Here is a 14,857-nt window from a genome sequence, read left to right as displayed (position 1 = left end):
TCAAGAGCAGGTATCTGATTCTGCTTTTGCCATTAAACAAGCTTTTTTTCAAGGTACTTCCTTCTGTGTCTCTTCAGTGGTGCCTAGAGAGTTTGGCTTTATCCTCTCATTTCCTTCTGTGATCCAGATAGAAGTGTCTGAAAAATCCAGTGTGAGTACTTGGAAATACGTTTCAAGATACCCAAATTCATTTTTAATACAGTGGCTTCCTTACAAGTTCTTTGAGGCACCAACTGAGAATCCTAAAGATAGAACTATTCTGAACTAAGTTTACTTTTCATTTTTCCACCTGATGAAGTGTAGGTAACCATTCAAGCAAGGCCTTAAATGAGCTAGAATATGGACATGTAGAGATTAAGGAGAAGGGTATCTCAGAGGAAACAGCAAACACAAACACGTGTAAGCAGCAAAGAACAGAATTCAGAATAGGATAGTTTTAGGAAATGGCATACTTCTGTACTTGTGCACAGAAGGTCAAAGTCTCATTTAAGCCAATAGTTTCTGGAATACATAAATAATAATAAGTATGGTAGGATAATTCTGAAAGAGATGGGAATACAGACCACCTGACCTGCCTCTTGAGAAACCTATATGCAGGTCAGGAAGCAACAGTTAGAACTGGACATGGAACAACAGACTGGTTCCGAATAGGAAAAGGAGTACGTCAAGGCTGTATATTGTTACCCTGCTTATTTACCTTATATGCAGAGTACATCTTGAGAAACGCTGGGCTGGAAGAAGCACAAGCTGGAATCAAGATTGCCAGGAGAAATATCAATAACCTCAGATATGCAGATGACACCACCCTTATGGCAGAAAGTGACGAGGAACTAAAAAGCCTCTTGATGAAAGTGAAAGAGGAGAGTGAAAAAGTTGGTTTAAAGCTCAACATTCAGAAAACGAAGATCATGGCATCTAGTCCCATCACTTCTTGGGAAATAGATGGGAAACAGTGGAAACAGTGTCAGACTATTTTTGGGGGCTCCAAAATCACTGCAGATGGTGACTGCAGCCATGAAATTAAAAGACGCTTACTCCTTGGAAGAAAAGTTATGACCAACCTAGATAGCATATTCAAAAGCAGAGACATTACTTTGCTAACAAAGGTCCGTCTTCTAGTCAATGCTATGGTTTTTCCAGTGGTCATGTATGGATGTGAGAGTTGGACTGTGAAGAAAGCTGAGCACGGAAAAATTGATGCTTTTGAACTATGGTGTTGGAGAAGACTCTTGAGAGTCCCTTGGACTGCAAGGAGATCCAACCAGTCCATTCTGAAGGAGATAGCCCTGGGTGTTCTTTGGAAGGAATGATACTAAAGCTGAAACTCCAGTACTTTGGCCACCTCATGCAAAGAGTTGACTCATTGGAAAAGACTGATGTTGGGAGGGATTGGGGGCAGGAGGAGAAGGGGACGACAGAGGATGAGATGGCTGGATGGCATCACGGACTCGATGGACGTGAGTTTGAGTGAACTCCGGGAGTTGGTGATGGACAGGGAGGCCTGGCGTGCTGCGATTCATGGAGTCGCAGAGTCGGACACGACTGAGTGACTGAACTGAACTGAACTGATACCCTCTACAATAAAGTCAGAATCTCAGCCTTGGTAGGAGAAAGGGCTCGTTCACATTTGCTACTTTTGTATCATTTCCTTTTAGATTCTACATATAAGGGAAAGGGATGTCATATATTTCTCCTTCTCTGACTGACTGACTTGACTCGGTATGACACTCTCTAGATCCATCCATGTTCAAAGGACCATAGTAAGTTGAGGGTAATAGAATATGGTGTTTCATTCACTTTGCATGACAAATGGTTATAAATGAGTTCTTAGAAACCATTAACAAAGACATTGATATACTAAGGGAAATGAAAAAAACATAAGGAAATGAAGGAACACAAGTGATTAATAAGGATTAAGCATATATGAAGATGACTGAGTTGCCTGGGCTCTTAAAAACTATGTTATATGACCTCCATTAGAGTACATGCATGGCATCTTTTTTAGATCTCAGAGTCTCTCCTACCTAAAAATAAACAAAAAGTATCTTTTATTTGCTTCTTTCTCAAGCCATGACCTTATCTCTGTTCTCTTTTCTGCTAAACCTCTCAAAAGTGTGGTTTGTACTTGCTGCTTACAGTTCCCCTCACCCTTCTCTTCATTCCTTAGCTTCCTCAGCAATATGCTTTCTGCTCGTACTCCTCCACAAATGATACTTTCATGACAGCAACCCATGATATACTAAAAAGACCACAACTCTGTGGACTGGAGCTGCAACAAAGTTATAATCTCTAAATTCAGCTGTCTAGAAACCTTTCTAAGTGTCCCTAATCAGCTGCCTACTATCTTCCTCTCCAGGTTCAAGGAGATAACCTTGCCTCCTAGTTCTTTTTGAATGACAAAAGCATCAAGTCAAAAACCTCACAATCTCCTTTCCACCCAGTCCCCTTCACAAAGTTACCTTTCCTTCCCCCTTCTCTTGAGTTTCAATGTCAGTGTCTCCCTTCTGCCAATAAATGTATTCTTCCACCTGTGCTATAGAGCCAAGTTCCTCCTTACTCCTTAGAGATTTGGCTCCATCCATCATCATCCCTTCTTTCTCCTATACCTTTGACCTCCAGCTCCCCAACCCTGATCCCTTCCTAATGCTATAAGTACAGTAGCCTCTTAGTTTGTCTCCCCATCCATACAATCTATCTTCCATACTGCAGTCAGAATGATCTTATTTATTTTTTTAATATAAATTTATTTATTTTAATTGGAGGCTAATTATTTTACAATATTGTATTGGTTTTGCCATACATCAACATGAATCTGCCACGGGTGTACACATGTTCCCCATCCTGAACCCCCCTCTCACCTCCATCCCCATACCATTCCTCTGGGCCATCCCAGTGCACCAGCCCCAAGCATCCTGTATCATGCATCGAACCTGGACTAGCGATTCATTTCACATATGATAACATACATGTTTCAATGCCAGAATGATCTTACTTAAACACAAATGTGACCATGTTACATTTCCTTAGGTTGCTTCCTACCAGATAGAAGCAGCTCATATAACACATTCACCACTAAACTCCTAAAAGTTATCAAAACCACCAGAAGACTTGGCCTTATTAGCCTAGGACTTCTGCCCTCCCCATCTATATTTGCCTTGAGGAGTAGTGTGGGGAGAGGGGAAACTGGTGATTGTTTCCTCTGTCAGTTAGCTAAAAGGTTTGAGTCATGACTGTGCAGTCAATCACTGAGTATGGGGACAAACAATAGACTTCTGGGCAAGAGGATAGCAGACTACAAGAAAACAGGATTTCTCTCTGCTTTTTCAACCTCTATTACACTAGAGGCCCCCTCAAGTCAAGTTCACGAAAATTCATTAGCACCTACTAAGTACTGTGTCAGGTATGATTAAAAAAAATTATAGAGAACTTGCTGGTCTGGATCCTGGCATTAAGAAACCTGTGTATGCGTGTGTGTCCAACTTATGAAGTATCTTTGTGCCAGGCACTATCCTTGGTTATTTACACCCATATTGTCATTTAGTCCTGTATTATTGCCACCTTTTTGTAGATGAGGAAACTGAGCCTTGCTAAAGGGTCACAGAAGATTGTGCAACATACAGTTTGCAAATCCAAGTCTGCCATCTGCAAAGCCCCTTCTTTTACTTTTATGGCTCTTCTTGCAACCCATTTAGGAAGATAGAGCTGATGATCCTGATATGAAGAAAGCACACTGAAGCAGTGTATGATCAGGTGGTAATTTGTGATACAAGTAAAGACAAAATGATGTGATACAAAGAGTCTAGGATTCATGTTCAGTAAATTATGGAGCCAGTTTTGATTCTGTCACTAATTAGGCATGTGCCCTTAAATATATTACCCTTTACGGGTGTCAGTCTTTCTTTCTTTTTTTTTTTTTTTAATGAAGAGGTTGAAGAAATCCGAACGGTTTTTAAACAAATAGAAAGTCACTTTATCTGAGTCATAAAATGCAAATGAGCTAAACAAGTATAATTTTCATTTATATTTCATTGGCAAATATAAAACAATTGTTGATTTTGTTGATAAGATCCTGGGGAAACAGGCACCCTCATAAATTATTGATGGTAGTATAAGTTGGTACAACTTTGATGAAGGATCATTTGGCACTATCAAAATTTAAATGCCCATCGCATTTGTCCCAGAACATTTCACCTTTAGAAATTTATCTTACAGATATACTCACATACATACACAAAGATAAACGTGTAAGTATATTCACTTGAGTTGTTGGTCATAGCAGCAGAAGACTAGAAACAACAGCCCATTGATGGGGGACTTATTAAATACTATAATGGCCTCAAGGCATTATAGATAATTATACATGCCCACTGTAGAAAAGTTTAAAAAATATAGAAAAATGTAGAAGATAAAGATAATAAGAAGCTGCTCAGAGACAAGAGCTCATTATTTTGGCTCAATTATTAATACCTCTATTATTTTTTCTATTCATATGTTTGTATGTATGTATATTTACATAATTGAGATCACTGAGATCATCAGTTGTGTAATACAATTGCATATTCTGCTTTTCCCTTTAAATTATCCTGAAAGAATGTCTCTGTGTCATTAGGATTTCATCAACGTAGTTTTAAATGGACTGCATAATGATTGATCATAATAATGTACATATCTATAGCCATTCTTCTATTGTTGGAAAGTTAGTTTTCTTTTTCTCTTCTTTTTGTTTTATAAATATGTTGCAGAGAACATCAAATTGCATTATTAGAAGTAGAATTACTGGGTCAAAAAGCATGAAAAAGTTTAAAGTTCTGGATTTATATTATCAAGTTGCATCATTAGTATTTCCCCAGTATATGACAGAGCCTCATTCTCTGCATCTTCATTGGTTTTAAGTATTATTATGTTTCTAAACTTTCTTAATTTCACAAGGAAAATACATTTTATTGTTTTGCATCTCATTAATACTTTTTGAGGTTGAAGTATGTTTGTATTTTTTACAAGTTGCTATCGCCTTTTGTGAACTAACTGTATGTTTTATTTGTCCATATTTTATTGGAAGCTTGGTGTTTTTGTTATATATTTGTATGGGTCCTATAGTCAGTATATTAATGATAGTTACTTTTAAAAATTTTCGGGAAAACATTTTCCCAGTTTTTATAACCTTTAACTTTATTAATTTTAAAATATTTAACAGTTTATAAACTTCTTGATGTTTTGCTTCATGATTCCATCCTTTACATGTATGTCTACTGCTACTGCTAAGTCGCTTCAGTCGTGTCCGACTCTGTGTGACCCCATAGACGGCAGCCCACCAGGCTCCCCCATCCCTGGGATTCTCCAGGCAAGGACACTGGAGTGGGTTGCCATTTCCTTCTCCAATGCATGAAAGTGAAAAGTGAAAGGGAAGACTCTCAGTTGTGTCTGACTCTGCGACGCCATGGAGCCTGCCAGGCTCCTCCATCCATGGGATTTTCCAGGCAAGAGTACTGGAATGGGGTGCCATCACCTTCTCCATTACATGTATGTCTAGGAAGTTCTTTAAGAACTAGAGAAATTTGGACGTATTGAAAGGGAAAAGCTGTGTGAATGAGCTGGGATCGAGTGTGCAGAGAAAGGACATAACTTTCAGAGCCAGAGGAATACTCTTTGAAAGAGGAGGAAAGGAAAAATGAATGAGTCTAAGGCCTGCTTGAAAAAGATTAAAGGAGACCTAAATAAATGGAAAGACATCCCATGGTCAGGGACTGGAAGACTTAATATTGTTAAAATGGCAACACCATCTTGATTGATGGAAACAACCCCAAATTGATCTACAGATTCAGTATAATCTCTGTCAAAATCTCATGTGGTTTCTTTGTAAAAATTTACAAGCTGATCCTAAAATTCTTATGGAATTGCAAGGGACCCAGAATAGCCAAAAAGGCTTGAAAAAGAATAAAGTGAAAACTCCTAGAGGAGAACATAGGCAAAACACTCTCCGACATAAATCACAACAGGATCCTCTATGATCCACCTCCCAGAATTCTGGAAATAAAAACAAAAATAAAGAAATGGGATCTAATTAAAATTAAAAGCTTCTGCACAACAAAGGAAAACATAAGCAAGGTGAAAAGACAGCCTTCTGAATGGGAGAAAATAATAGCAAATGAAACAACTGACAAACAACTAATCTCAAAAATATACAAGCAACTTATGCAACTCAATTCCAGAAAAATAAATGACCCAATCAAAAAATGGGCCAAAGAACTAAATAGACATTTCTCCAAAGAAGACATACGGATGGCTAACAAACACATGAAAAGATGCTCAACATCACTCATTATTAGAGAAATGCAAATCAAGACTACAGTGAGGTACCACTTCACACCAGTCAGAATGTCTGCAATCCAAAAATCTGCAAGCAATAAACGCTGGAGAGGGTGTGGAGAAAAGGTAACCCTCCTACACTGTTGGTGGGAATGCAAACTAGTACAGCCACTATGGAGAACAGTGTGAAGATTCCTTAAAAAATTGCAAATAGAACTGCCTTATGACCCAGCAATCCCACTGTTGGGCATACACACCGAGGAAACCAGACTTGAAAGAGACACATGTACCCCAATGTTCATCGCAGCACTGTTTATAATAGCCAGGACATGGAAACAACCTAGATGTCCATCAGGAGATGAATGGATAAGAAAGCTGTGGTACATATACACAATGGAGTATTACTCAGCCATTAAAAAGAATACATTTGAATCAGTTCTGATGAGATGGATGAAACTGGAGCTGATTATACAGAGTGAAGTAAGCCAGAAAGAAAAACACCAATACAGTATACTAACACATATATATGGAATTTAGAAAGATGGCAATGATGACCCTGTATGCAAGACAGCAAAAAAGACACAGATGTGTAAAGCGGACTTTTGGACTCAGAGGGAGAGGGAGAGGGTGGGATGATTTGGGAGGATGGCATTAAAACATGTATACTATCATGTAAGAATCAAATCACCAGTCTATGTCCGATGCAGGATACAGCATGCTTGGGGCTGGTACACGGGGATGACCCAGAGGGATGTTGTGGGGAGGGAGGTGGGAGGGGGGTTCATGTTTGGGATCGCATGTACACCCATGGTGGGTTCATGTCAATGTATGGCAAAACCAATACAGTATTGTAAAGTAAAATAAAGTAAAAATAAAAATTAAAAAAAAGAATAAAGTGGAGGACTCTTAAATCGTGATTTAAAAATTTACTACAAATCTACAGTAATTATGACTGTGTGGTACTAACATAAGGATAGACATATACATCAATGGATAAAATTGAGAATGGAGAAGTAAACCCATACATCTATGATTAGTTGATTATCCACAAAAGTGCCAAGACTATTCATGGGGAAAGAATAGTCTTTTCAACATATGTAGCCATGACACTTAGCATAGACATGTAAAAGAATCTCTACCTCATACCATTTACTTGTGTACAGAATACATAAAGAAATCTCATAACTCAATAATAAAGATACATAAAACTCTACTAAAAATGGACAGATAATCTAATAGACATTTCTCCAAGGAAGATACACAAATGGCCAATACACACATGAAAAGATGCTCAACATCATTAGTCACCAGTAAAATGCAAATCAAAACTACAGTGAGATACCATTTCACAACCACTAGGATTGCTATAATAAAAAAGATGGAAAATAAAAAATGGTAGTGAAGATATGAACTGGACCCCCCATATTGTTGATGGGAATGTAAACTGGCACAGCCTCTTTGAAAAAGTGTTTGGCAGTTTCTCAAATGCTTGACCATAGATGTACCATATAACTCAGCAATTCTATTCCTATGTATACACTCATGAGAAGTGAAAACATGTGTTTACAGAAAAACTTGTACACAAATGTTCATAGCAACATTATTCATAATAGTCCATAATAGCTCTTTCAAAATTGAAAGAACCCAACTGTTCATCAATTGATTAATGGATAAACAAAATTGGTACATTCCATACAATGGAATACTATTTAGCTATAAAAAGAAATGCAGTAATCACACATCCTAAAATATGGATGAGCCTTCAAAACATTGTTACATGAAAGATGCCAGTCATAAAACACCACATATTCTATGATTCTGTTTATATGAAGTGTTCAAAATAGGAAAATTCAAATTAGATTACAGTGTCACCAGAGGCTAGGAGGAGGAGGTAATAAGGATTTATTGTTTAATGGTTTCAGAGTTTTTGTTTGGGGTGATGAAAAATTTTGAAAATAGATAGTGATGATGGTTCTATACATTGTAACCATAATTGTTGTTGTTTAGGTTAGTCGGACATGACTTAGCAGCTGAACAACAACAAAACTTGTTGTTCACTTGGTAAGTTGCATCTGACCTTTTGTGACCCCATGGACTGCAGCACACCAGGCATCCCTGTTCTTCACTGTCACCCAGAATTTGCTGAAATTCATGTCCATTGAGTCACTGATGCCATCCAACCATCTCATCCTCTGTCGTCCCCTTCTCCTCTTGCCCTCTATCTTTCTCAGAATCAGGGTCTTTTCCAATGAGTTGGCTGTTCCTGTCAGGTGGCCAAAGTATTGGAGCTTCAGCATCAGTCCTTCTAATGAATATTCAGTGTTGCTTTCCTTTAGGATTGACTGGTTTCATCTCCTTGCTGTCCAACGGACTTTCAAGTGTCTGCTCAAGTATCATTACTCGAAAGCATCAATTCTGTGGCACTCAGACTTCTTTATGGTCCAGCTCTCACATTTGTACATGACTACTGGAAAAACCAGAGCTTTGACTATACGGACCTTTGCTGGCAAAGTGACATCTCTGCTTTTTAACATGCTGTCTAGGTTTGTCATAGCTTTTCTTCCAAGAAGCAAGCATCTTTAATTTTGTGTCTGTAGTCACCATCAAGAGTCATTTTGGAGCCCCCCAAAATAAAATCTGTTACTGTTTCCACTTTTCCCCTATTTATCTGCCATGAAATGATAGAACCAGATGCCATGATCTTTGTTTTTTGAATGTTGAATTTTAAGCCAGCTTTTTCACTCTCCTCTTTCACCCTCATCAAGAGACTCTTTAGTTCCTTTTTGCTTTCTGCCATTAGAGTGGTATCATCTGCATATTTGAGGTTATTGATATTTCTCCTGGCCATCTTGATTCCAGCTTGTGATCATCCAGCTTGGCATTTTGCATGATGTACTCTGCATATAAGTTAAATAAGCAAGGTGACAATATACAGCCTTGGCGTACTGCTTTTTGAATTTTGAACCAGTCCATTGTTTCATGTCCAGTTCTAGACTGTTGCTTCTTGACCTGCATACAGGTTTCTTGGGAGGCAGGTAGGGTGGTCTGGTATTCCCATTTATTTAAGAATTTTTCACAGTTTGTTGTGATCCACACAATCAATGGCTTTAGCTTAGTCAGTGAAGCAGAAGTAGATGTTTTTCTGGTATTCCCTTGCTTTTTCTATGAGTCAATGGATGTTGGCAATTTAATCACTGGTTTCTCTGCCTTTTCTAAAAATCCAGCTTGTACATCTGGAAGTTCTTGGTTCACGTACCCTGTTGAAGCTAACTTGAAGGGTTTTCAGCATTACCCTGAGTGACTATAATTAATGCCCCAGAATTACACACTTAAAAATGGTTAAAATGGAAAAAACATGTTTTCTTTAAAAGAAAAAGGCCAAATTAAGCAATATTTTTTTTAATTGCTAGGAAGCAATTGCTAGATTGCTTGTTATTGTGGTTTAGTTGCTAATTCGTATCTGACTCTTTTATGAGACCCCATGGACAGAGGGTAGGTCTTAGTAAACCATGAGGGAGGTTTATCTACAGAGACAGACCAGAGAATACCTTATCTGGAACAGTCTGGAGCTGAGGGCTAGCGACAAATGAAGTTTCATAACATCTCACATGAACTAATGCAGTGTTTGCCACCTCTTTTCATGATAGGAAATCGCTGCTGCTGCTGCTAAGTCGCTTCAGTCGTGTCCAACTCTGTGCAACCCCATAGATGGCAGCCCCCTGTGCTCCCCCGTCCCTGGGATTCTCCAGGCAAGAACACTGGAGTGGGTTGCCATTTCCTTCTCCAATGCATGAAAGTGAAAAGTGAAAGTGAAGTCGCTCAGTCAAGTCCGACTCTTTGCGACCCCATGGACTGCAGCCTACCAGGCTCCTCCATCCATGGGATTTTCCAGGCAAGAGTACTGGAGTGGGGTGCCATTGCCTTCTCCATAGGAATCACTAGGGTACCTAAATATACAGATCAGTGATTCTCAAAGAGTAGTCTAAAGATTCTTGGGGGTTCGTGAGGTCCTTTGTTTTGTAATTACAGATCTAGGAGAGGCCAGATTTTCTCCCTATACTTTAGGCAAAATAACTTATATTAATAGTTAACGGACTGAATGCAGAAGCAGATATAAGAATCCAGCTGTCGTCTATTAAGGCAGACATCAGAGAGGTTGGGGAAAATGTAAAATATTACCACTCACTAAATTTTTGAGAATAATGTTTTTATAAAAATGCAATTTATGTTAATTTCAATGGATTTGTTATTACTTTAAATGAAATAATAGATAATTAAAATTTATGAATTTTAATTTCTAATATGCTAAATACAAATAACTATAACCCACATAAATAAAGCTCTTTGAGGTCTTCAATAGTTTTTAAGTTTGTAAGGACACCTCAGATCAAAAATATTGAGAAACATTGATGTAGATAACCAAGTCTTTCAGTTGGAAATTTTGATTTAGGAAGTCCTATAGAGCATAGAAGTGTGGCCGAGAGGAACTACCCCTTGCCCAAGGTCAGGTGAGGCGACCGAGAGTGTCAGGCTGCATTGGCACAGGAGCAGCCTAGAGTAGCTACCCCATTTCTGAGGTTAGGGGCAGTGGCGGAAATGAGCTACCGCATGCCCGAGGTCAGGGGTGGCAGCCGAGAGGAGCAACCCCAAGTCCGAGGAGCGGTGGCTGTGTGGGCACAGGAGGGCCAAGAGGAGCTACTCTACGTTCAAGGTCAGGAGGGGCAGCTGTGAGGAGATACCCCTCATCCAAGGTAAGGAGCAGCGGCCACGCTTTGCTGGAGCAGCCGTGAAGAGATACCCCACGTCCAAAGTAAGAGAAACCCAAGTAAGATGGTAGATGTTGTGAGAAGGCATCAGAGGGCGGACACACTGAAACCATAATCACAGAAAACTAGCCAATCTGATCACATGGACCACAGCCTTGTCTAACTCAATGAAACTAAGCCACGCCATGGGGGGCCACCCAAGACAGGAGGATCATGGTGGAGACATCTGACAGAATGTGGTCCACTGGAGAAGGGAATGGCAAAACACTTCAAGATTCTTGCCTTGAGAACCCCATGAACAGTATGAAAACACAAAATTATAGGATACTGAAAGGGGAACTCCCTGGGTCAGTAGATGCCTGATATGCTACTGGAGATCAGTGGAGAAATAACTCCAAGAAGAATGAAGGGATGGAGCCAAAGCAAAAACAATACTCAATTGAGGATGTGACTGGTGATAGAAGCAAGGTGTGATGCTATAAAGAGCAATATTGCATAGGAACCTAGCATGTCAGGTCCATGAATCAAGGCAAATTGGAAGTGGTCAAACAGGAGATGGCAAGAGTGAACATCGACATTCTAGGAATCCACGAACTAAAATGGACTGGAATGGGTGAATTTAACTCAGTTCAGTTCAGTTCAGTCACTCAGTCGTGTCTGACTCTTTGTGACCCCATGATTCACAGCACACCAGGCCTCCCTGTCCATCACCATCTCCTGGAGTTCACTCAAACTCACGTCCTTTGAGTCGGTGATGCCATCCATCAGATGACCGTTATATCTACTACTGTGGGCAGGAATCCCTTGGAAGAAATGGACTAGCCATCATGGTCAACAAAAGAGTCTGAAATACAGTACTTGGATGCAATCTCAAAAATGACAGAATGATCTCTGTTTATTTCCAATGCAAACCATTCAATATCACAGTAATCCAAGCCTATGCCCCAACCAGTAATGCTAAAGAAGCTGAAATTGAACGGTTCTATGAAGACCTATATGACCTTTTAGAACTAACACCCCAAAAAGATGTCCTTTTCATTATAGGGGACTGGAATGCAAAAGTAGGAATTCAAGAAACACCTGGAGTAACAGGCAAATTTGGCCTTGGAGTATGGAATGAAGCAGGGCAAAGGCTAATAGAGTTTTGCCAAGAGGTGGCACTGGTCATAGCAAACACCCTCTTCCAACAACACAAGAGAAGACTCTATACATGGACATCACCAGATGGTCAACACTGAAATCAAATCGATTATATTCTTTGCAGCCAAAATGGAGAAGCTCTATACAGTAAGCAAAAACAAGAGCAGGAGCTGACTGTGGCTCAGATCATTAACTCCTTTTTGCCAAATTCAGACTTAAATTGAAGAAAGTGGGGGAAAACCACTAGACCATTCAGGTATGACCTAAATCAAATCCCTTATGATTATACAGTGGAGGTGACAAATAGATTTAAGCGACTAGATCTGATAAACAAAGTGTCTGATGAACTATGGACGGAGGTTTGTGACACTGTACAGGAAACAGGGATCAAGACCATCCCCATGGAAAAGAAATGCAAAAAAGCAAAATGGCTGTCTGAGGCGGCCTTACAAATAGCTGTGAAAAGAAGAGAAGCGAAAAGCAAAGGAGAAAAGGAAAGATATAAGCATTTGAATGCAGAGTTCCAAAGAATAGCAAGGAGAGATAAGAAAGCCTTCCTCAGCGATCAATGCAAAGAAATAGAGAGAAAAAAGAGAATGGAAAAGACTAGAGATCTCTTCAAGGAAATTAGAGATACCAAGGGAACATTTCATGCAAAGATGGGCTCGATAAAGGACAAAAATGGTATGGACCTAACAGAAGCAGAAGATATTAAGAAGAGGTGGCAAGAATACACAGAACTGTACCAAAAAGATCTTCATGACCAAGATAATCATGGTGGTGTGATCACTCACCTAGAGCCAGACATCCTGGAATGGGAAGTCAAGTGGGCCTTAGAAAGAATCACTATGAACAAAGCTAGTGGAGGTGATGGAATTCCAGTTGAGCTATTTCAAATCCTGAAAATTGATGCTGTGAAAGTGCTGCACTCAATATGCCACCAAATTTGGAAAACTCAGCACTAGCCACAGGACTGGAAAAGGTCAGTTTTCATTCCAATCCCAAAGAAAGGCAATGCCAAAAAATGCTCAAACTACTGCACAATTGCACTCATCTCACACTAGTAAATAATGCTCAAAATTCTCCAAGCCAGGCTTTGGCAATACGTGAACCGAGAAATTCCAGATGTTCAAGCTGGTTTTATAAAAGGCAGAGGAACCAGAGATCAAATTGCCAACATCCACTGGCTCATGGAAAAAGCAAGAGAGTTCCAGAAAAACATCTATTTCTGCTTTATTGACTATGCCAAAGCCTTTGACTGTGTGGATCACAATAAACTGGAAAATTCTGAAACAGATGGGAATACCAGACCACCTGACCTGCCTCTTGAGAGACCTATATGCAGGTCAGGAAGCAACAGTTAGAACTGGACATGGAACAACAGACTGGTTTGAAATAGGAACAGGAGTATGTCAAGGCTGTATATTGTCATCATGCTTATTTAACTTATATGCAGGGTACATCATGAGAAATGTTGGTCTGGAAGAAGCACAAGAGGGATGGTATGGGGAGGGAGGTGGAAGGGGGGTTCAGGATGGGGAACACGTGTACACCCATGGTGGATTCATGTTGATGTATGGCAAAACCAATACAATATTGTAAAGTAATTAGCTTCCAATTAAAATAAGTAAATTTATATTAAAAAAAAAAGGAAGCACAAGCTGGAATAAAGATTGCCAGGAGAAATATCAATAACCTCAGATATGCAGATGACACCACCCTTATGGCAGAAAGTGACGAGGAACTAAAAAGCCTCCTGATGAAAGTGAAAGAGGAGAGTGAAAATGTTGGCTTAAAGCTCAACATTCAGAAAATGAAGATCATGGCATCTGGTCCCATCACTTCATGGCAAATAGATGGGGAAACAGTGGAAACAGTGACAGACTTTGTTTTGGGGGCTCCAGAATCACTGCAGATGGTGATTGCAGCCAGGAAACTAAAAGAGGCTTACTCCTTGGAAGGAAAGTTATGACCAGCCTAGATAGCATGTTAAAAAGCAGAGTTATTACTGTGCCAACAAAGGTCCATCTAATCAAGGCTATGGTTTTTCCAGTGGTCGTGTTTGACTGTGAAGAAAGCTGAGCGTCAAAGAATTGATACTTTTGAACTGTGATGTTGGAGAAGACTCTTGAGAGTCCCTTGGACTGCAAGGAGATCCAACCAGTCCAATCTAAAGGAGATCAGTCCTGGGTATTCATTGGAAGGAGCGGTGCTGAAGCTGAAACTCCAATACTTTGGCCACCTCATGCGAAGAGTTGACTCATTGGAAAAGACCCTGATGCTGGGAGGGATTGGGGGCAGGAAGAGAAGGGGACAACAGGATGAGATGGCTGGATGGCATCACCGACTCGAAGGACGTGAGTTTGAACAAACTCCAGGAGTTGGTGATGGACAGGGAGGCCTCAGTTCAGTTCAGTTCAGTTCAGTTGCTCAGTCGTGTCTGACTCTTTGCCACCCCATGAACTGCAGCATGCCAGGCCTCCCTGTCCATCACCAACTCCTGGAGTCTACCCAAACTCATGTCCATCGAGTTGGTGATGCCATCCAGTCATCTCATCCTCTGTCTCCCCCTTCTTCTCCTGCCCCCAATCCCTCCCAGCATCAGAGTCTTTTCCAATGAGTCAACTCTTCTCATCAGGTGGCCA

This window comes from Ovis aries, chromosome X (genome assembly GCF_016772045.2).
Source record: "Ovis aries strain OAR_USU_Benz2616 breed Rambouillet chromosome X, ARS-UI_Ramb_v3.0, whole genome shotgun sequence".
NCBI lineage: Eukaryota > Metazoa > Chordata > Mammalia > Artiodactyla > Bovidae > Ovis > Ovis aries.
Note: the sequence above shows the minus strand (reverse complement) of the source record.